Source organism: Trichosurus vulpecula, chromosome 1 (assembly GCF_011100635.1).
Source record: "Trichosurus vulpecula isolate mTriVul1 chromosome 1, mTriVul1.pri, whole genome shotgun sequence".
NCBI classification, from domain to species: domain Eukaryota; kingdom Metazoa; phylum Chordata; class Mammalia; order Diprotodontia; family Phalangeridae; genus Trichosurus; species Trichosurus vulpecula.
In genome coordinates this window covers 536,825,871-536,850,393 of record NC_050573.1, presented here as the reverse complement: position 1 = coordinate 536,850,393, position 24,523 = coordinate 536,825,871, and the positions used below count along the sequence as shown (strand labels likewise).

At 37.7% G+C, this 24,523-nt stretch overlaps 1 pseudogene; it reads left to right on the top strand.

Moving 5' to 3' along the window:
* Positions 1-3,994: 3,994 nt before the first annotated feature.
* On the top strand, positions 3,995-7,015 carry LOC118841391 (annotated as a pseudogene).
* Positions 7,016-24,523: the final 17,508 nt, after the last annotated feature.

The following is a 24,523-nucleotide window of genomic DNA, read 5'->3' as shown; positions in this document are numbered from 1 at the left end:
CCAGTTCCTTCAGCTGATCTTCTTAAGGTACTTCACCATCCTGGTTGCCTTTCTCTGGACCTTCAAGCTTATCAATGTTATTCTTAAACCATGGCACCTAGAACTGAATACAATACCCTAGATAAGTTCTTACAAGAGTACGGTACATTTGGACTATTAACTTCAAATTTTTGGAAGCCATGTAGCCTATTAAATGTATGAGTGAAAAGATGTTCTGGTGATAACAACCACCACAACCACCACTACATTTACATGTATGTCACTTTAAAGTTTACAAATCATTACATATATATATATATATGTACACACACACACATACACACACATACATACATACATATATACATATATATACATATATACATATACATACATACATACATATATATATATATATATATATCATCCCATGTGAGGTAGGTGCTTCTACTGATGAGGAAACTCAAGCCAAAAGAGGTTAAGTGTCCAGGGTCATTCATACATTCATTCAGTCAATAAACATTTAAGTGTGTCCTGTGTGCCAGGCACTGCGCCAAGTATTGGGAATACAAATAAAGGCAAAAGATAGTCCTTGCCCTCAAGGTGCTAACAAACTAATGAGCATGATAACGAACAAATATATAGAAACTTACAGGATAAATGGGAAATAATTAACAAAGTCCTTAGAATTAAGAGAGCTTAGGAAAGAATTTCTGTAGAATATGAGATTTTAATTGGGACTTAAAGGAAGCCAAGGAAGGCAGTAAGTAGAGATGAGGAAGGAGATTTTTCCAGTTACAGGAGACAGTCAGAGAAAATAATTGGAGCTAAGAGTTTGTGGGACAGTCAAAGGCCAGTATCACTGAATGGAAAATTATGTGGAAAGGTATAACACTGGAAAGGTAGGAGAAGGCTAGGTAAGTGACCAAGGCTTGATTCTAATTCAGGTCTTCTTGACTCCAAGTCCAGTGATCTTTTCATTACACCAACAATCTGGGCTGGTGAAAGTGAGGAGTACAGTTAGTCAGACTGGTATCCTCACAACTGGTATCCTCACCACCGGTAACCTCACAACATCAAGAAATAATGAAGTCATGCAAAACATTTGTTGACACTCCAACACACACAAACACACACACACACACACACACACACACACACACACACACACGCATGCACACATACTTATGAAAGGCTTTGCAAAAGAGTTGCACAGGCTGGTCCATCATGGATGGGGCTTCAATTTCATCATCAGAGGAAGTATCTATGGGGTTCAGATCCCAGATCCCTTGGAGTTTCTCAGTTGTCCACTTTGTTTTCTAGATGTGTAGATATAGATATTACCCTTTGGAATATGCTGGCAAATGTTTAAAAGCTAGCTCTCTGAAAGAAATATAAGGAAGACATACTTTTAAAGTAAATTTGCTTTAACATTTTCTCTATCACTTTCTTAAGCCTAGCCAATCAAGAAAACAATAAATCAAATCCTGATTTATAGAGTATGCCAATTTCTTAGGTGTAAATGCTCACACTGAAAATGGAACAATGGCCTCTCATGAGCCAGGATTTTTGACCCCTGAGAGCCTTTGTCCTGGAAAGTCCTCAAGGACTAGAATCTGCATTCCAACCAAGATGGATTATAATGAAAATAGATTTATATTGAATAAGAAAAATGTGCATAGCTTCCCACATAAGACTTAACAGATGGAGCACTGTGTATGGCAAAGTTCTCAATAATGCCCTCCAAATATTAACTGCATCTCAAATAATCATCTAAGACTTGTGGAGTCCATAACAGTTGCATCATCATTCCTTCAAGATCGTGTAGGAAAATTGTCTCTTCTTTGTCCTTATGACATTCCTCTTTGTATCAGTGGGTTTTTTATGCACATTTCATAATTTCTCCCCATCATTCCCCATTAGTTCGAGAGCTCCTCCAGGGTAGGAGCTGTTCAGTTTCTAGTTTGCATTTCTAATGCCTAGCACAATGCCCTTTCCATAGTTGGCATTTAACAGGTTTCTTGAATTGAATTGCTTTCCATGATTTCTACATCTTCAGTCAAGCATCAGAGGGGTACAGCGGCTTGAATGCAAAAGACCCTTTATGCCAGGAGGTTATAATAGAATCTGAGCCCAGTTTCTGTCTGTCTCTGATCAGAAACATATCTGTTTCTTTCAAACTTCCCCTTAGAAAGAGGATGTCAAACCTATAAAACACATTCCCACTTAGTGGAACCTAAGGGAAAAAGCAAACTAATTTGGGGGAATGATAGTAGAAGAATGTTACACATACATAGAGCTTAAGGGCATATACCCTGTCTCCTACCTGAGGTCTAATCTCAGATTAATCTTTAAACTTCTCTTTTAAAATTATGAACTTAATTATCAAAAAAAATGAAGATTTCAGTATACTGTATAAAGAATCTAACAAGAGGTTTGTATGTGAAATCATGACCTACTAATAAATATCATTTGCTTAGGTTTTTAAAAGTACATATTAAATTTAAAAGAGGCAGACTGAATAGAGAACTGCATTCCAGCCAGGAACATGGGTTCAAGACCTGCCTCTGACACATTCCAACTGTGTAACCTTGAGAAATTTGATTAACTTCTGCAGATCAAAGCATACCTTTTCTTTACTTTTTAAAATTTTCCTTGTTTTTTTTTTGTCTGTGTTTTCTTTCACAACATGACTAATATGGAACATATATCAAATTTCTCGGGTTCTCAATGAGCAATGAGGGATAGGAGAGAGGAAGAGAATTCAAAATTTTAAAAAAATGGTGAATATTAAACATTGTTTTTACATGTAGTTGGGGGGAAATAAAATACTAAATTTAAAAAAAAAGCAATTTGCTTAACTTCTTAGTAATTTAGTCAACCCTGAAAGACTGAAAGTTGCAAATAAGTTGATGACCTCCACTGGCAGAAGGAGTTTTCTTACCTGGGGCCCACAAAATAACATGTTCACTCCCTATGTCCAAATTAAATTTAGTGATAGCAATAAACACTGTCCTGCTTGTCTTAGCACCTTTCTGAAATTTCTTCTGCTGTTCCATGTACTTTTCAGTATTTCACTGACATTCTTTTCTTCCTTTTTCCTATCACATCTAAGCTTTACCCCACTGCGTCCTGTCAAAAAAATGACTCTTCCTTATAACAAATAAATATAGCCAAGCAAAACAAATACAGGCTTTGAGTATATCTGAAAATGCATGTCTCATTCTTCACCGTAAGTTCACCACCTCTCTGATGAAACGATAAAGACACGCTTCATCATCAAGACGTTATTGGCCATGACAACAATCAGGGTTATTAAGTTCTTTCAAAACTGTTTTCTTATTATGACGATCATATATGTTGTTTTGATGATTCTGCTTACTTCACTCTACATCATTTCCTGGAGTTCTCTGAATCTGTCTCTACTAATTTCTTATGGCACAATAATATTTTATTATATTAATGTGCTATAATTTGTTGAGCTGTTCCCCAATTTGTGGATTTCTTTTTTATGTCTATTTCTTTTGCTACAACAAAAAGTAGCATTGTTAAGTCCATAAGCACTTATTAAGTACCTATTATGTTTTGGGCACTCTGCTAAGTGCTAGAAATACAAAGAAAGGCGATAGACAATACTCACCCTCAGGGAGCTCATAATCTAAAGGGATAAACAATGTGCCAATAACTATTTACAAATACTCTATAGAAAGAATAAATAGAAAATTAATCCAAAGAAAGAAATTTAAAATAAAATAAATAAAATTTATTTTTTAAAGAGGGATTGAAAAAAGCTTCTTGAAGAGATATTTTATCTGGGACTTAAATGAAGCCAGTGAAGCCAGAAGGTAAAAAATAAAGAGGGATAGCACTCCAAGCATGGGGGACAGCCAGTAAAAATGCCTGGAGCTGATAAATAGAATGTCATGTTATAAAAATATTTATACAGCTACTCAGCGCAGCAGCAGCCCTTTTTACTCCACAGTGGTCAGCTACAACCCCTGACTTCCCAGCAAACATGTCGAAGGTACCTGCAGTTGGCATTGATCTTGGCACCACTTGCTCCTGTGTGGGAGTCTTCCAACATGGAAAAGTGGAGATCATTGCTAACGACCAAGGAAACAGGACCACCCCAAGCTACATCTTGTTCACCGACACTGAATGTTTAATCAGTGATGCTGCAAAGAATCAAGTTGCAATGAACTCCACCAAACATCGGATTGGTCACAGATTTGATGATGCAGTTGTACAGTCAGACATAAAGCATTGGCCTTTTACGGTGGTGAATGACACAGGCAGACCTAAGGTCCAAGTGGAGTACAAAGGGGAGACCAAAAGTTTCTATCCTGAAGAAGTATCTTCTATGGTCTTGACCAAGATGAAAGAAATTGCTGAAGCTTACCTTGGGAAGACTGTCACAAATGCTGCGGTCACAGTACCAGCCTATTTCAATGATTCCCAACGCCAGGCCACCAAAGATGCTGGAACCATTCCTGGTTTCAAAGTGCTCTGAATCATCCCCCAAACCCAGAAGCTTCTGAGAGATTTCTTAAATGGCAAAGAACTCAACAAGAATATCAATCCTGATGAGGCTGTTGCTTATGGTGCAGCTGTCCAGGCTGCCATTTTGTCTGGGGATAAATGTGAGAATGCACAGGACTTGCTGCTGTTGGATGTCACTCCTCTTTCCCTTGGAATTGAAACTGCTGGTGGAGTTATGACCATTCTGATCAAACATAATACCATCATCCCCACCAAGCAGACATAGACCTTTACCACCTATTCAGATGCTAGCCTGGTGTGTTTATTCAGGCTTGTGAAGGTGAGAGAGGCATGACAAAGGATAACAACCTGCTTGTCAAATTTGAGCTCACTGTTTCAATAATCCTGCTAGCAACTTCTGTGGGGGTGTGAGATCCACCCACAGCCAGCAGCCAGAAAGCTGCCGGCACACTGGGAAAGCACAGATTCTTTTGATCTGCTTTAATAAGTAAAGCAAGGTTAAAGGGGTTGACAAGCTTACTTTAATTCAGCATACAAATATCATTCCCTTAGTTCAGGGGAAGAGACCAACACAGTGAACTTCAGAGCAAATTACAAACAAATTACAAACATCAACAGACAGACCAAATACAGATTCATAGCTACCAACATCTCGATTCAGCCCGGGAGCTCAGAACAAAGGCTGGCCCAGAGTCATGCGTGCCACCACTGGTGCGGCAAACAGCTCCAAGGAAGAGGAGGCCAACCCATGGTTTTTATAATTTTTTCAGCGTCAGGGGTGAGTCATACATGCGACTCACCCATGTGACCTAGAATCCTCACAAAGAGACGGACTTAAACCCACGAGGTCTAAATGCCTCTGGTGTCCCAGACGTGTAAAGTAGGCCCTCCCTGGAGTTAGCCCCACCTTGGCCCCACCTTAGTTGCCAGTCCACACCCACATAGGTTTTACACCTAATAGGGGTTTGGGCCTGGGTCTTAGCACTTAGTAAGATTCAGTGAAATACCTTGAATTACTCAAAGCAAACAAAAGCCAAACTCTTCAAGGGCACTTGTTGAACTAAGTGCTAAAGAGCCCATTTTGCTTACCAACACACTCACAGGGATTCCCCCAGCACCCAGTGGTGTTCCTCAGATTGAAGTAACATTTGACATTGATGCAAATGGCATCCTCAATGTTTCTGCTGTGGATAAGAGCACAGGCAAGGAGAACAAGATCACCATCACCAAAGATAAAGGACATCTGAGCAAAGAAGACATTGAGCGCATGGTTCAGGAGGCTGAGAAATACAAGACTGAGGATGAGAAGCTGTTTCAACAATCTGACTAGCAGCTGTTGTGGGAGTAGAAGACCAACCCAAGCCCAACAACAAGAATGCTTCTAGCACACTGCAAAAGAACAGGTTCTTTTGATCTGCTTAACTAAGGAAAGCTACGTGAAAGGGCTGACAACTTACTTTAATTCAGCATGCAAATATCATTCACTTAGTTCAGGGGAAAAATCCAGCACCCTGAACTTCAGAACAAATACAAACAAATTACAAACATCAACAGACAGACCTTGCCTGATTCAAATCCCAATACATAGTTACCAGAGTTTAACAAAGTCCCAACATCTGGGTTTACAAGCTGGAGGGCTTCTTAGCTACAGCTGCCCGGGAGACTCCAAATGCCACCACGAGTGAGAGCCCTAAACAAGTTACAAACATCGACAGACAGACCAAATACAGATTCATGGTTACCAATGTCTAGGTTCAGCCTGGGAGCTCATAACGTGGGCTGGCCCAGAGTCACTCACACCACCACTACTGTGGGAAAGAGCTCCAAAAAAGAGGAAACCAACCCCTGGTTTTATATCTTTTTCAGGGTCAGGGGTGAGTTACACATGCGACTCACCCACGTGACCTAAAATCATCACAAAGAGGAGACTTAAACCCACGTGGTCTAAGAGCCTCTGATGTCCTAGACATGTCATTCAAACTCATGTGTAAACTAAGCCCTCCCTTAGTTAGGCCCACCTGGGGTCCCACCTTGGTTACCAAGTCACACCCACATAGGTTTTACACCTAATAGGGGTTTGGGCCTGGGGCTTAGCACCTAGTAAGGCTCAATGAAATACACTGAATTACTCAAAGGAAACAAAAGCCAACTAAGTGCTAAGAGCCTATTTTGCTTACCAACACAGAAGCAGAGAGACAGGGTGCCTTCCAAGAATTCTCTTGAATCTTATGCTTTCAACATGAAGGCCACCATAGAGGATGAAAAACTGCAAGGCAAGATTGGTGATGAAGACAAACAGAAGATCCTTGACAAATTTAATGAAATAATCAACTGGCTGGATAAGAACCAGACTGCTGAGAAGGAAGAATCTGAGCATCAGCAGAAAGAATTGAAGAAGATCTGCAACCCCATCATTACTAAGCTGTACCATAGTGTGGGGGACATGCCAGGAGGCATGGCTGGTGGGTTCCCAGGGGGTGGAGCAGCCCCATCTGGAGGTGCTTCTTCTGGACCCACCATTGAAGAGGTCAACTAAACACACCAGAAGAAAGATCATTTCATGCAGCTTTCCAAAAATTGAAGGACTCAAATTTGTTGCCAAGGTAGTAGCAGTTTAAAAGTAACATTTAAGCTACTGTGTAAATCTGCGCATTCTTAATACTTGAATGAGTGCAGAGGGAGAGAAGTTAACAACATTGCACTTTATCACTACTGCAAACAAGTGAAAATGCAATTCTTGTCCTGGATAATAAAATCTATTTAAATTGGCCCCATAAAAAATGTTTATACACATGACCACTTTCCCTTTGTCTTGATCTTTTTGTGGGATTTGCCTACTTAGTGGTCAAAGACTATGCAAAATTTAGTGATTTGGGGAGTACAGTTACAAGTTGTTTTTCAGAATGACTGAAGCAACTCATAGCTCCACCAACATTGTTGTTATTCGGTCATTTCAGTCATGTCCAATCCCATTTGGGATTTGTTTTGGCAAAAATACTAGAGTAGTTTGCTACTTCCTTCTCCAACTCATTTTACAGATGAAGAACTGAGGCAAACACTGTTAAGTGCCCAGGGGCACACAGTTAGTAAGTGTTCGAGGCCCTGTTTAGACTCAGATTTTCTTGTCCCAGGCCCAGCACTCTATCTACTGTGCCACCTACCTGCCCTAAAAAGTTGTTGTTGTTCAGTCATTTTCAATTATATTCAACTCTTAGTGACTCCAAATGGTAACACACAAAGTCAAACAACAACAGTACATTACAGTGATTGTTTTCCTGCAGCCCCTTCAATAATAGTAATTTTTCCTGTCATCTCTGTCAATATGATTGGTATATGATGGAATCTCAGAGTTGCTTTAAATTTTATCTTTCTCATTATTAGCATATATCACAGCATATATCATTGTTCAATAAACTTAAACCATAACATTCCTTAAGCAAAACATCATTCAGTAGCATTCCCCAAAATACTTGTTTACACAAGCAGGGGTTCTCAGGCCAGAGTCTTCCCTAGCACAACATATCATCCTTAAGGGGTAGCAGAAAAAACAAATACCATCCACCCCTAGGTTACAGCAAGTTACAATCTCCTCAGTCAATACAGATTGTCCAAGTAAAGTCCTTCTTGGGGGTGTGTCCTTTTATTTATCTTCAATTTTTCCTTGTTTGATTTTTGTAAGGAGTGTTTTGTCATTGTTTTCATACATTTCCTGTTTATTCTGGATGTTTTATAAATTTTATAGCAATTTTGAATAGATAGTTTTGAGGATTTATTTAATATTCCCATATTTTATTGAAGTTATTTTATCTATTCATTTTAGTTAATCTATAGGAATCCTAAATAAAACATCACCTGCAAAAGTGACCATTGTTGACCAAATAAGAGATAGACAACATTATGAAATGCAAAATGGATAAATTTGATTACATTAAATTGAAAAGTTTTTGCACAAACAAAACCATTACAAGCAAGATTAGAAGGGAAGAAGAAAACTGGGAAACAATTTTACAAGCAGTGTCTCCAATAAAAGCCTTATTTCTAAAATATATAGAGAAGTGAGTCAAACTTATGAGAAAACAAGTCATTCCCCAATTGATAAGTGGTCAAAGGATATGAACAGGCAGTTTTCAAATGAAGAAAGCAAAGCTATCTGTAGTCATATGAAAAAATGCTCCAAATCACTGTTGATTTGAGAAATGCAAATCAAAACAACCCTGAGGTACCACATCACACCTGTCAGATTGGCTAATATGACAAAACCGGAAAATGATAAGTGTTAGAGAAGATGTGGAGAAATTGGAACACTAATGTATTGTTGGTGGAGTTGTGAACTGATCCAACCATTCTGGAGAGCAATTTGGAACTATGCCCAAAGGGGTATCAAACTGAATTCCCTTTGACCCAGCAATATCACTTCTAGGTCTGTATCCCAAAGAGGTCACAAAACAGGAAAAGGACCCATACGTACACGGTGGCAAAGAATTGGAAATTAAGGGTATGCCCATCAAATGGGGCATGGCTAAACAAGTTGTATTATATGATTATAATGGAATACTGTTATTCCATAAAAAATGAGCAGGAAGACTTCAGAAAAACCTAGAAAGACTCACATGATCTGATGCTGAGTGAAATAAGCAGAACCTACACAGTAACAACAACATTGTGTGATGACTAACTTTGATAGACTTATCTCTGCTTAGCAATGCAAGGATCTAGAACAATTCCAAATGACTTATGATGGAAAATGCTATCCTCATTCAGAAAAAGAACTATGGAATCATAATGTTAAATGCTATACTATTTGCACTCACTCTCTCTCTCTCTCTCTGTCTCACTCGGTCTCTCTTTTGTTTCTTCTTTCTTGTGGTTTCTCCCATTGATTCTAATTCTTTTTTTACAACATGAATAATGTGAAAATATGTTTAATATGAATATATATGTAGAGCCTGTATCAGATTGCATGCCATCTTGGGGGAGGGAGAAGAGAGGGATGGGGAGAAAATTTGGAACTCAAAATCTTAAGGAAGTGAATGGTGAAAACTAATAATAAAAACATATTTTTTAAAAGCGATCATTGTGTTTCTTCTGTTTGTTTCTTCAATTTCTTTTTTATTATCTAATTGCTATTATCTAGTACTTCCAGATAAGGATAGAGACAAGGGCTAGACCTTTGATTTCATTGATATTAGGGAACTATCAAATGAGGAAACTCCTTCTACCAATGTAGGATGCTTGCTACTTATTGTCTCAGGTTGTTAGAGAGCACTCAGAGGGGTAGTTAAATGGCAAAGTGATCTTCCTGAGTTCCACTCTGGTCTCTGATACATAATGGCTGTGCGACCCTGGACAAGTCACTCAACATTGTTTGCCTCTATTCCTCATTTGTAAAATGAAGAGGAGAAAGAAATGATGATCCAGTCTAGTGTTTGCCAAGAAAACCCCAAATGAGGTCACAAAGAGTTGGACACAAGTAAAAATGATTGAACAACAAAATACTAGTTATATAGGCTAATAAGAAATACAAATATAATATACATATACATCATATATGTAGTTGTTTCACCTGCATCGTTTAGTTTGATTTCATTTTAACCCATTCTTCAAATGTATTTTGTTGATTATGATTTTATTGTATTATGGTTAATAAAGGATATATATTGGTTTAATAAGCATGGTTTAATATTTCTGACTTTTTACATTTGTTGAATTTTTGTGGCTTAGTACATGATAAATACTTGTAAAGGTGCCGCAGTAAGCTGAAAATACGTATACCCTTTTTGATTCACTTTCAATAATAACCAGAGATCTCACATATCTAACATTTCTAATATTCTATTTGTTATGGTTGGCTAGTTTTGGGAAGCACTCATTGAAGTGCCCAGCTCCCAGTTTTGCTGCCCACTTCTTACAATTTGATTAAGTTTTTTTCTAATAGAAACTTAATAACTTATAAGATGTTATGCCATCTAGTGCATAAATACTAAGTATTACAAGTGTTTCATTATCTGTGGTGCCTTTAAACATGACTCTATTTTTTGCCTATCTCTTTAAATCATTCATGTTTTCACTATTGTATCAAATGAAATGATTGATTGTTTAGTCTCTCTGTGGGTTTGCTGATGCTATTACTATAGTTCAAGAGGTGGCTAAAATCAGTCCTTGACTTCTACTACAATCCTTGGTTTCCATCACCATCTCTTAGAGGCCTCATGCAGGTGCTCTCCCATCATTATTGGGCAAGACATTAATCAGCGTTATTAAGTCTTTCAAGAGTTTTCTTTTAGACTATTATGGTGATCATGTAAATTGTTTTCATGACTCTGATCACTTTACTCTGCATCATTTTCTAGATTTCTCTGAATTCATACCTACTAATTTCTTATACTACAATAATATTCTATTATATTCATACACTATAATTTGTTGAGCTGTTCCTCATCTCTCCCATCTCCATCTCTGTTTCCATCCCCAACCCCAAATCATTTCTTCCTGTGTCCTTGACAAGCACCATTGGATGGTGGGGGTTAGACTGGTCTGAAGTCTCCTAATGTGCTCTCTGGATCATGGTCTGCTAAGGAGTTATACTAATCCAGTCCCCTGATGAGGTTCCAACAGGAGGATAGGGTTTAGGTGTCTGAGCTTCTTGAGTTGTGCTACGTTGACAAGCCATATCTCTCTGATAATGACCCATTGGAAGCTGGCTCTGTCTTCTCACTATTGCTCTTGTGAATAAGAATTGAGATCTCACTGGCTTCAGGAACCATTTACCAGTGGTCACATTCTCTCTCTCTCTCTCTCTCTCTCTCTCTCTCTCTCTCTCTCTCTCTCTCTCTCTCTCATTTCTGTCTGCTTTTTGTTTAGTCCTGGGCTGGATAAAAGACCTTACTGGTTTTTCTCTTTAGTATTCTTAATAATTATTCCATCTAATAACTTTTAAAGTCACATTTATCTACTTTTATTATTTGTTTGTTCATCCACCTATTTTTAACACTCATTTGAAAAATGATTTACGAATTCTCTCTCTCATTCTCACCCCTTCCCCACCCATTGGGAAGGCAAATAATATGTTATTAAGTATACTTTTAAAGTCATGTGACATTTATTTCCATGACATTTTAAACCTTTGCTGGGGTATTTGTCAGTAGAGCTGGACTCTTCCAGGAATTTTTGCATTGCCATTTTAACTGGAAGTCCCTCAGGATGTTTTGTTTTATTTTGTTTTGTTTTTAAAATTTCTACTTCCACGGGCAGCTTTGCTTTTTGCCTTCCTTAAGTTACTTGGATCCTAAATTGAATCTCTCCATCTTAGATAACCAGGGGCTGGACCCTTAAAATCATAAGATTTAGAGTTGAAAGAGACCTTGGTGGTCATCTAGTCCAAACCTTTCCCTTTATAGATGATGAAACTAAGTCTCAAAGATAGAGTTGATTTCTTCTAAACTACACAATTTCTAAGTAGCAGAAAGAGAATGTGAACCTAGGTCTTCCAATGTGCTTTCCATAAAAGTCATAAATAAGCCATATACCATTTTTGTATTTTACAGGGACTTTGAATGACCAATTAAAATGATCATTATTCATTATTAATTAACGTGCAATTGATAAAGTTGTGTGGTTTGTCCTTCTTTCTTGAAAAGGACCATGACATCAGGGAGATGATGACATGATTTGCAGTTGACTTTGAATTGAGTGAGGGAGGGCAGTGCAAAGTCACCAGCCTCACTTTCTCCTCCAGGGCCATCTGGGTCTAGTAGCCAGATATCAATCAGGATGACTAGAGATGGCCCAGGGTGCAATAGGAGACCTTTGCCCTTCTAAGGTCTTTTCAGGTTCTCACATTGAGTGAGGTAACACCCATTCAATGAATAGCCCTCTTTAGGAAACGAGTCAAGGGATGACCTCTTTAATAAAAAAAATCAAACTGGGAGGGGATATTATTATATTAAAATAATTATTGTTATTGAATAACTAAGAGACACTCAGGAGAGCAACATTTTCAAGTTATTACCGATCTGGGTAATACTGGGCATCTTTAAATGACTGTGGGAAGAGGTCTCAGTTTTCTCTTCCCATTCACCATTCTGGATCAATGAGTATGTTCTTTAGGAAAGTGTCATTCGTAAAAGTGTTGTCACCAACTCTTCTTGCAGAGCATCTATAAAGCCTATTCTTAGTCAAGAAGGTGAACATCTGCTTTCATGAGCAGTTTCCAAACTATGTCAATAGTTCTGCTCTGTGAAATCTCATTAATTCCAAGCACAAATGGTGAGAAAAGCATGTTCTGAATTAATTAGTTTTCAGTCCTCTAGTATTGTCTCTAAAGGCTGTGAAAGTAGCACTGAGACCAAGAGTCAAGAGACGTGTTTAAATCTTTAGGTCTGTCACCGGATGACTGTGTGACCTTAAGCAGATCATATAGTCATTTCTCTGTGACTCAGTTTCTTCTACTATAAAAGGGTGATATATACCAGCTATTGTGACTATCTCACAGAGAATTCTTAAGGTTCTAAGTGTTTTGGAATGTGGAAAGTGCCACATAAATTCTAGGAGATTGTCACTTGGCAGCTCCATGGTAAGGGATAGAAGGCTGGGCCTGGAGTTGAGAAGACCTAAGTTCAAATCCAGCCTCAGACATTTACCAGCTGAGTGAATTGGACAAGTCTCTTAATCTCTGTTTGCCACACCTACTTCACAATGCTATTGTGAGGTTCAAATGATATAATATTTGTAAAAGAGCTTAACACAATACCTGGCTTTTTCTCTTATTTTTATTTTTTATTTTTTACTGCATCATTAGATGAAGGAGTGGTCATTACTCTGGAAATTGGACTTTATTTTATGCAGATTTATTTGACACCAATTCTGCTCAATTAATATAACTGTGTGACCTTGAACAAGAAGATTATCTTTCCCAAGCCTCAATTTTCTCATCAAAAAATGAGGGGCTTAGCTAGATGACATCAGACGTCTAGATCTGCAATATAAATCGATGGTGATCCTGGACCCTCTCTCTGGGTATGTAGTAGTAAACCTAACAAGTAATGGCAACAACCAGAGTAATCAGTGTTCAGTACAAGCTCATCTTAAAGCAATGTTGCCATTCCTATTACTCTCATCTCTCTCAGTTAAGGACCTATATAACTAAAGCATAAATTCAGTTATATAGTTGGCAAAGACCAGAAGAAGACATTGTAATATGACTGGTAGCTTCAGATTGCATTTTAAATGGACAAACCACCCTCCCTGCCCCCCAAGGAATTTGTTACTACAACTTGAAAAGAATGTTTTCTCTTGTTCTTAGGATTAGAATGTGCACTCATCTACTCTTCTCTGTTCCTTCGCCCTCATTCACTTTATTTGGAATTTTCAGCAGAAATCTTAGCATTTTTTTTGGGGAAAAATTCAAAATTACCTCCATACTGAATCCTCTGCAGCTAATATAATTATAATGAATGTCTGGATTTTCCCCTCTCCTCCAGACTTACCATGCTGGAATATTGGCTTAATACAATGTAATGGCTCCAAGAAAACCCAAGCATGTTAATGTTTCATAATGGATGGACTATGCCAATTATAGTATGTGAAAAATGAATTGAGAGCATGTGGGCTTTGCTAGAAGTATTGAAAAATGAAGAAGGGAAATTGGCTTCTAATGTCAAGATGGTAGAGTAAGGAAAGAACCCTCCAAAAGTCTCCTAAATTCCCCTCCAAACAACTAGAAGACCACCTCAGAATTGATCTATGAGCAGGGAAGCAGCTTACCAGCCCAGCAAGAGAGGTCTGTCTCACTGGAGTTAGCAGAAAATGAGGTCCAAGGGCAGCAGCAGCAGCAGCAGTCAGTCTCACATCAGGGAGCCTGCAGCAAGTGGGGGCAGTGGGGCAGTGCATCATCAAGGCCCCATCCTCTTGCAAGCTAGCAGCCATATAGGCAAATAAGAAGTCTGTGCAGCACAGTAAGACCCCACCACAATGACTCAACCTCCAGTGCAAGCAACAAGTGAGGCTTTGACTCCATTGATGACCAGTAGTGAAGCCCCACCCTGGGGCTGGCCAACAGCAAGACCCAGCCCCTGGAACCTACCAGCACAGAGGCCCTGTGCAAAGAGGAAAAAAGAGCTTGACTAAAGGAGTTACTATGCTGATAGGGAAGATCAAGGTATAAACTTAGAAGAGGATAATAGCGTAAAATGGATACATATGAAGCCTCAAAGAAAAATGTAATTTAGTCTCAAGCCCAAAAAGAATTTCTGGAAAAGCTTTAAAAGGATTTTAAAAAGCAAATTAGGGAAGTAGAAGAAAAAATGGGCAAAAAATGAACATAATGCAAGAGAATCATGAAAAAAGAGACAATAGCTTTAGAAAATATATACAAAAATTTACTGAGGAAAATAACTCCCTAAAAATATTACAACTAGCTAAATGTAAAAGTAAGTACAAAAAGCTCACTGAAGAAAATAATTCCTTAAAAAATAAAATTGAACAAATAGAGACTACTAACTCTATGAAACATCAAGATATAATAAAACATAATTTTAAAAAGAAAAAAAGAGGAAAATGTTAAATTTCTCATTGGAAAAACAACTGACCTAGAACATAGATTCAGGAAACATAATAAAAGAATTATTTGACTACCTGAAAGCCATGATAAAAAAATAAAGTCTAGACAATATCTTTAAAAAATTATCAAAGAAAACTCTTCTGATATAGTGGAACCAGAGGACCAAACAGAAATTAAAAGAATTAACCAATCACAGCTTGAAAGACAGCCCAAAACAAAAACTCCAAGGAACATCATAGCCAAATTCCAGAGCTCACAGAACAAGGATATTTTAGTGTATGCAACCCAAAAAAATACCTTAAATATTGTGAAGCAACAGGCAGAATTACACAGGAGTGGGCAGTTTCCACATTAAAGAACCAGAAGACGTGAAAAATGATATACCAGAAGGCAAAGGAGTTAGAATTACAACCAAGAATCAACTGCCCCTCAAAACTGAATATAATCTTTCAGGAAAAAAATAGACTTTTTGAGCATTTCTAATTAAAAGACCAGAGCTGAATAAAAAATTGACCTCCAAATACAACACTCAAAAGAAACATAAAAAGGTAAAAAAGAAACAAGAAAGAGAAAACAAGAAATTCAAAAAGGTTAAACTATTTATATTTTTCATGGCAAGATAATATTTGTAACAACAACTTTATTAGTATATGAGCAATTAGAAGGAGCATATGTAGACAGAGGGTGTGGATATAAGGTGATTTTGATGGGATGATACCCACAAAAGCAAAATAAAAGGATGAGAAAGAAAATTGCATTGTAAAAGAAGGAGGGAGATTGAATGGGGTAAATTATCTCACATAAAAGATGAATGACAGTTATTATAAAGAAGGGGAAGATGGGGAGGAGGGTGGCTGACAAACCTTAAACCTTACTGTCATCAAAATTGGCTCAAAGAGGGAATAATATACACACTCATTTGGATTTAGAAATCTATCTTGGGGGGCGGAGCCATGATGGCAGCTGGAAAGCAGGGACTAGCGTGACCTCCCTGCCGAGTCCCTCCAAAAACCTATAAAAAATGGCTCTGAACCAATTCTAGAATGGCAGAACCCACAAAACAGCAGAGGGAAGCAGGGCTCCAGCCCAGGACAGCCTGGATGGTCTCTGGGTGAGGTCTATACCACACGGAGCTGGGAGCTGGGAGTGGAGCAGAGCAGAGCAGAGTCCAGCGTGAGCTGCTCAGAACAACCAGACCAGAAGCTGGGCAGAAAGTGCCCTAGCCCCGTGAATCAGTGAGCTGCAGCAGTTACCAGACTTCTCAACCCACAAACACCAAAGACAGTGGAGAAGGTTAGTGGGAAAAGCTGCGGGAGTGGAAGGAGTTCACGGTTTGGCTACCACCCCCAGGGGCAGCGGAGGTGGGGCAGCTACACCTGTTGTTGCTTCCGGCCCCAGGCCCACCTGGTGGGAGGAATTAAGTAGCGGATCAGAGCAGGAGTGCACAGCCGGCTGAAGATCTAAGGCCAGTCTGGGTTGGGGGTTCTTGGGGAAGGAGCAGTGCGGGTGTGGCAGAGCTGGAAACATGCCCCCCAAACGTAGAACATAGAACTCTTTAGTCTATAAGCAGTCATACCCCACTGAAAAACTCAAGGGTCAAGTTAGTTGGTTGGGAATATGGCCAGGCAGTGAAAACACATCCTGATTCAGTCTCAGACTTTGGATCCTTTCTTTGGAGACAAAGAACACCAAAACATACAGCCTAAAGAAGTCAACAAAGTGCAAGAGCCTACACCAAAAGCCTCCAAGAAAAACATGAACTGGTCCCAGGCCATGGAAGAGCTCAAAAAGGATTTGGAAAAGCAAGTTAGAGAAGTAGAGGAAAAATTGGGAAGAGAAATGAGAAGGATGAGAGAAAACCATGAAAAACAAGTCAATGACTTGCTAAAGGAGACCCAAAAAAATACTGAAAAATACACTGAAGAAAACAACACCTTAAAAAATAGACTAACTCAAATGGCAAAAGAGCTCCAAAAAGCCAATGAGGAGAAGAATGCCTTCAAAGGCAGAATTAGCCAAGTGGGAAAGGAGCTCCAAAAGACCACTGAAGAAAATACTACCTTAAAAATTAGATTGGAGCAAGTGGAAGCTAGTGACTTGATGAGAAATCAAGATATTATAAAACAGAACCAAAGGAATGAAAAAATAGAAGACAATGTGAAATATCTCATTGGAAAAACCACTGACCTGGAAAATAGATCCAGGAGAGATAATTTAAAAATTATTGGACTACCTGAAAGCCATGATCAAAAAAAGAGCCTAGATACCATCTTTCAGGAAATTATCAAGGAGAACTGCCCTGATATTCTAGAGCCACAGGGCAAAATAGAAATTGAAAGAATCCATCGATTGCCTCCTCAAATAGATCCCCAAAAGAAATCTCCTAGGAATATTGTCGCCAAATTCCAGAGCTCCCAGATCAAGGAGAAAATAGTGCAAGCAGCCAGAAAGAAACAATTTGAGTATTGTGGAAACACAATCAGAATAACCCAGGATCTGGCAGCTTCTACATTAAGAGATCGAAGGGCTTGGAATACGATATTCAAGAGGTCAATGGAGCTAGGATTAAAACCAAGAATCACCTACCCAGCAAAACTGAGTACCATGCTCCAAGGCAAATTATGGATTTTTAACAAAATAGAGGACTTTCAAGCTTTCTCAGTGAAAAGACCAGAGCTGAATAGAAAATTTGACTTTCAAACACAAGAATCAAGAGAAGCATGAAAAGGTAATCAAGAAAAAGAACAAGAAAAAGAAATTGCAAGGGACTTACTAAAGTTGAACTGTTTTGTTTACATTCCTACATGGAAAGATGATGTGTATGATTCATGAGATCTCAGTATTAGGGTAGCTGAAGGGAATATGCATATATGTGTATATATATATATATATATATATATATATATATATACGTATATATATATATATGAATGTGTGTGTATGTATGTATGTATATGTGTGTGTGTGTATATATATATATATATATATATATATATATATATATATACAGAGAAAGAGAGAGAGAGAGAGAGAGAGAGAGAGAGAGAGAGCAGACACAGGGTGAGTTGAACATGAAGAGAAGATATCTAAAAGAAATAACATCAAATTAAGGGATGAGAGAGGAATATATTGAGAGAGGGAGATAGGGAGGGATAGAATGGGGTGGATTTTCTCACATAAAGGTGACAAGAGGAAGCAGTTCTGTGGGAGGAAGGGAGAGGGCAGGTGAGGGGGGAATGAGTGAATCTTGCTGTCATCAGATTGGGCCTGAGGAGAGAATACCATACATACCCAATTGGGTATCTTACCCCATAGGAAAGAAGAGGAAAAAAGATAAAAAAAAGGGGGGATGATGGAGAGGAGGGCAGATGGGGTTGGAGGTAATCAAAAACAAACACTTTGGAAAGGAGACAGGGTCAAGGGAGAAAATTCAATAAAGCGGGATGGGTTGGGAAAGAGCAAAATATAGTTAGTCCTTCACAACATGAGTATTGTGGAAGGGTTATACATAATGATACACATGTGGCCTATGTTGAATTGCTTGACTTCTTGTGGAGGGTGGGTGGGAAGGGAGTAGGGGGCAGAATTTGGAACTCAAAGTTTTTAACAACAGATGTTCAAAAACAAAAAAAAAAGTTTTTTGCATGCAACTAGAAAATAAGATACACAGGCAATGGGGAGTAGAAATTTATCTTGCCCTACAAGAGGGGAAGGGAAAAGGGGATGGGAGGGGAGTGGGGTGACAGAAGGGAGGGCTGACTGGGGAACAGGGCAACCAGAATATATGCCATCTTGGAGTGGGGGGGAGGATAGAAATGAGGAGAAAATTTGTAATTCAAACTCTGGTGAAAACCAATGCTGAAAACTAAATATGTTAAATAAATAAATAAATTTAAAAAAGAGAAAGGTATGAACCATACTAAAGAAAAAAAAAAGAAATCTATCTTATCCTAGAAGGAAGCAAAAAAGGATGGGGATAAAGAATGGGGCCGGGATGATAAAAGGGAAGGTAGATTGAGGAAGGCAGTGATCAGAAGTAAAACATTTGTGAGGAGTGAAAGGGGGGAAGACAGAGAGAAAGAGAGACAGAGACAGATAGAGAAGGAGAGGCAGAGACAAAGATAGAGAAAGAGAGATAGAGAGATAAAGAGACAGGGAGAGACAGAGAGAGAAAGAGAGAGAGAGAAGGGGGGGAGGGATAGAGAGAAGGGAAAACAGCACGGAGGGAAATACACAGTTATAATAACTACAAATGTAAATGGGATGAACTCACCTATAAACAGAAGTGGATAGCAGATTGATTAAAAAGCAAAATCCTATAATATGTTGTTTACAAGGAACACATCTGAAGCACAGAGATACACACAAGGTAAAGATAAGGGGCTGGAGCAGAACCCATTATGCTTCATCTGAAGCAAAGAAACCAGAGGTAGCAATCATGATCTCAGACAAAACAAAAGCAAAATAAATTTAATTAAAATAGATAAAGAAGGAAACTATATCTTGCTAAAAAGTACCATAGGCAATAAGTTACAGTAGCAAATAGATAATAAAACTATACTAGTGGGAGACCTCCACTTTTCCCTCCCAGAATTAGATAAATGTAACCTAAAAGTAAACAAGAAAGAAATTAAGGGAGATGAATGAAATTCTGGAAATCTTAGATATGATATATCGCTGGAGAAAATTGAAAGGGAATAGAAAGGAATATGACTTTTTTTTAGCAGTATATGGCACCTAACACAAAATATGACCACGCACTAAGACATACAAACCCAACAATCAAATGCAGAAAAGTGAAAATAGCAAAAACATCCTTTTCAGATCATAATGAAATAAAAAAATATATATTCAATAATGGACAATGTAAAGAGAGATTAAAAATTGATTGGAAATTAAATAATCTAATCCTGAAAAACAAGTTGGTCAAAGAACAAATCTTAGAACCAATTGATAATTTCATTAAAGAATATGACAACAATGAAGGAACATACCAAAGTTTATGGGAAGCAGACAAAGTAATACTTAGAAGGAAATTTATGTCTCTAATTATTTACATCAATAAAATAGAGAAAAAGCAGATCAATGAATTGGGCATGCAACTAAAAAAATAGAAAAAGTATAAATTAAAATTCTCCAATTAAACCCAAATTGGAAATCCTGAAAATCAAAGGAGAGCTTAATAAAATTGAAAAAAGAAAACCATCAAACTAATAAAAAAATCTGGAAGCTAGTTTTAGGAAAATAAACAACAAAATAGATAAGCCATTGGTTAATTTGATTTTAAAAAGGAAAGAAAACCAAATTACAAGTATCAAAAATGAAAGGGGTAAAGTCACCACCAATGAAGAGGAAATTAAGATAATTATTAGGAGTTATTTTGCTCAATTATATGCCAATGAATTTGACAATTTAAATGAAATGGATGAATGTCTACAAAAATATAAATTACCCAGATTAACAGAAGAAATATGATACTTAAATAATCCAATCTTTTTTTTTTTAAATTTTTTTATTTATTTTTTTCTCTCTTTATTTATTTTTAGTTTACCACACACGGTTCTACATAGTTTTGAGTTCTAGTTTTTCTCCCCTCCCTCCCCCCTCCCTCCCCAAGACGGCATGAAGTCTCATATAACTGTCATGTATAACTTTGCATTGAATTAATTTATGCTCTAGTCAAGTCGTGGAGAAGAATTTTGACCAATGGAATAAATCATGAGAAAGAAGAAACAGAACCAAAAAAAAACAAACAAAAAAAACCCCAAAAACAAAAACAAAAGAGAAGCAGAAAAGGCGAGCATGTAGTGTGCTTCAGTCTGTATTCAAACTTCGCAGTTCTTTCTCTGAATGAAGATAGCATTCTCCATCGTGAGTCCCCTGGAGTTGTCCTTGCCCCTTTAGGTTGCTGAGAGAAGCGCAGTATGTCAGGGTTGGTCCTCATGGAATCCACATATCTGTGGCTGTGCACAACGTTCTCCTGGCTCTGCTCCGCTCACTCAGCATTATGTCGTGTAGGTTTTTCCAGGTTGTTATGAAGTCTGCATCATCCCCATTTCTTATGGCACAATAGTATTCCATCACCTTCATATACCACAGCTTGTTCAGCCATTCCCCAATTGATGGGCATCCCTTTGCTTTCCAATTCTTGGCTACCACAAAGAGAGCCGCTATGAATATTCTTGTACATATGGGTCCTTTTCCCGCTTGCGTGATTTCTTTGGGATACAACCCTAGAAGTGGTATTGCTGGGTCAAAGGGCATGAACATTTCTATAGCCCTTTGGGCATAGTTCCAAACCGCCCTCCAAAATGGCTGGATCAGCTCACAACTCCACCAGCAATGCAACAATGTTCCAATTTCCCCACATCCTTTCCAGCATTTATCATTCTCCTGATTTGTTTTTTTAGCCAATCTGACAGGAGAGATGTGGTATCTAAGAGTTGTTTTGATTTGCATTTCTCTAATCAGCAGCGATCCAGAGCATTTTTCCATATGCCTGTAGATAGCTTTAATTTCTTCCTCTGAAAACTGCCTGTTCATATCCTTTGACCATTTCTCAATTGGGGAATGGCTTGTATTCCTATATATTTGGCTCAGTTCCCTGTATATTTTAGAGATGAGGCCTTTATCAGAGATACTAGTTGCAAAGATTTTCTCCCAATTTTCTGCTTCTCTCCTAATTCTTGTTGCATTGGCTTTTTTTGTACAAAAACATTTCAATTTGACATAATCAAAATTATCCATTTTGCATTTTGTAATGCTCTCTATCTCTTGTTGGGTCATGAATTCTTTACTTTTCCACAAATCTGATAAGTAAACTATTCCTTGCTTTCCCAAATTACTTAGAGTATCAACTTTTACTCCTAAATCATGAACCCATTTTGACTTTATTTTGGTATATGGTGTAAGATATTGGTCTATGCCCAGTTTTTGCCCTACCATTTTCCAATTTTCCCAACAGTTTTTGTGAAATAGTGAATTATTAGCCCAGAAACTGGCTTCTTTGGGTTTATCAAAGAGTAGATTGCTAAACTTGTTGATTTCACCTACTTGTGTACCTATCCTATTCCACTGATCCTATTCCCCTGTAAATAATCCAATCTTAGAAAAAGAAATTGCACAAGCCATCAATGATCTCCCTAACTAAAAAAAAAATCCTCAGGACCAGATAGATTCGTAAGCAAATTCTACCAAACATTTAAAGAACAATTAATCCCAATACTATATAAACTATTTGGGAAAATAGGTGAAGTCCTACCAAATTCCTTTTACGACACAAATATGGTGCTGATATCCAAACCAGGAAGAGCTAAAACAGAGAAAGGCAATCACGGACCAATTTCTTTAATGAATATTGATGCAAAAATTGTAAATAAAATACTAACAAAGAGACTACAGCAATAAATCACAAAGATCATACACTATGACCAGGTAGGATTCATGCCAGGAATTCAGGGATGGTTTAATATTAGGAAAACTATTAGCATAATTGACTGTATCAATAACAAAACAAAATGGGCACAAAATACAGTACTCATTCTTATTAAAAGCACTAGAGAGCATAGCAATAAATGGAGCTCACTTTAAAATGATAACTCTCTCTAAAACCATCAACGAGCATTATCTGTAATGGTGATAAGCTAGAAGCTTTTCCCATAAAATCAGGGGTGAAGCAAAGATGCCCATTATCACTTCTATTATTTAATATTGTACTAGAAATGTTAGCTATGCCAATATGCAGGGAAAAGGACCTATTTGTACAAAAATATATATAGCAACTCTTTTTGTGGTAGCTAAGAATTGGAAATCAAAGGGATGCCCACATAATGAGCAATGGCTAAACAATTATTGTTCTATATGAAATGACAAGCAGGATGATTTCAGAAAAACCTAGAAAGACTAACATGAACTGATGCTTAGTGAAGTGAAAAGAACCAGGGAACATTGTTCACAGTAACAGCAATATTGTTTGATGAAGAATTAGCAAATACTTAGCTCCTCTTAGCAATATGGTGATCCAATAGAATCCCAAAGGACTATTGAGGAAGCATACTTTTTGCCTCCAGAGAAAGAACTGATATTGATTGAATACAGACTGAAGCATGCTATCTTTTTACTTTCTTTCATTTTTTTTCTTTCATTCAAATTTTCTTGTACAAAATGACTAATATGGAAATGTTTTGCTTAGTTGAACATGTATAATCTATATCTGATTGGTTACCGTCTTGGGGAGGGAGAAGGTGAGAGAGAAAGGGAAAGGAAGAATTTGGAATTCAAAACTTTGAATAAAAATGTTTAAAAAGTGGAAAAAAAGAAGAAAACATAAATGAACAGAAAGAAAAATTAATTAAGAAGAAAGAGTAGTTTTCCTTTGGCAAATCTACCAGGCACTTTTAAGATGAACCATGTTTGGAGGTAAGAGTAAATGTAGAGGAGCCTAAGGAACTTTTCTTTTCTATTTGACTTTATTTCTTAGTTTTTTTTTTTAATTTTTCAAGTAGTGAGTATTTTAATCAATCTATCCATTCCACTAAATCCCACCTCCATTAAAAAAGTTCCTCTATACATCACTACATAGTTTAGGAAAACAAATTTCTGCATCAGGCATGTCTGAAAATTAATGTCTCTTTCTGCACTTTAAGTTCTTCACTTTTCTGTCAGTAGGGAAGAGTCATGTTTCATCTTTATTCTTTTGGGGCTCATGTTTGATTGTTGTGTTGATCAGTTTTAAAATCTTTCAATGCTGGTGGTGGTTGTGGGGTTTTTTAATTTTATTTTGTTTTGCTATAAAGCCGTCTTTGAATAAATTGTCTTTGTAGGTCTGCTCACTTTGCTCTGCATCACTCTCTGAAGGTCTTTCCAGTTTCCTCTGAAATCATGCACTTCGTCATGGCTTAGGGCATAGGAATTTTCTGTTCCATCATAGTCACAAGATTTTTAGTGAATGTGGAGCCTAAGTCATTGATAATAACCTTTTCCCCCATATTTTGACAAGGCATTTCAGGTTGCACATCTGACACACTTGGAGCTATTTCACTGAGTGATCCCATTAGCATTTTATAGGGAAGTGTTTCTCACCCTTCTTGAGAACAGTTCCTACTGTAGTCTGAACACTATAGGAAAAAAGAACTCAGTCAGCATTCTCAATGGCATTCCCTGGCAACATATATGGTCATAGAAACACAGGATCATAGATTTAAAACAGGAAGCAGTGCTGGAGGTCATCTGATCCAACTGTCCTCACTTTAAAAATGAGAAAGCTGAAAGCCAACAAGTTTGAGTGACTCACTAAAGATTATACAGTTAGTGAGAGGTATGAGTGGGGCCTGTTTGTGTGTACTAACGAACCCCAACTTGGGCTTGTCATAATTTGCTTTTTGACGGGGGGAAGACTAAGTCACAAAAGCAAGGACATGGATGGTGTGAGTCTGTTTTTCTTAAAGAGAAAAGTACCTCCCTTAGGCTAGGCTAAGCCAGTGGACT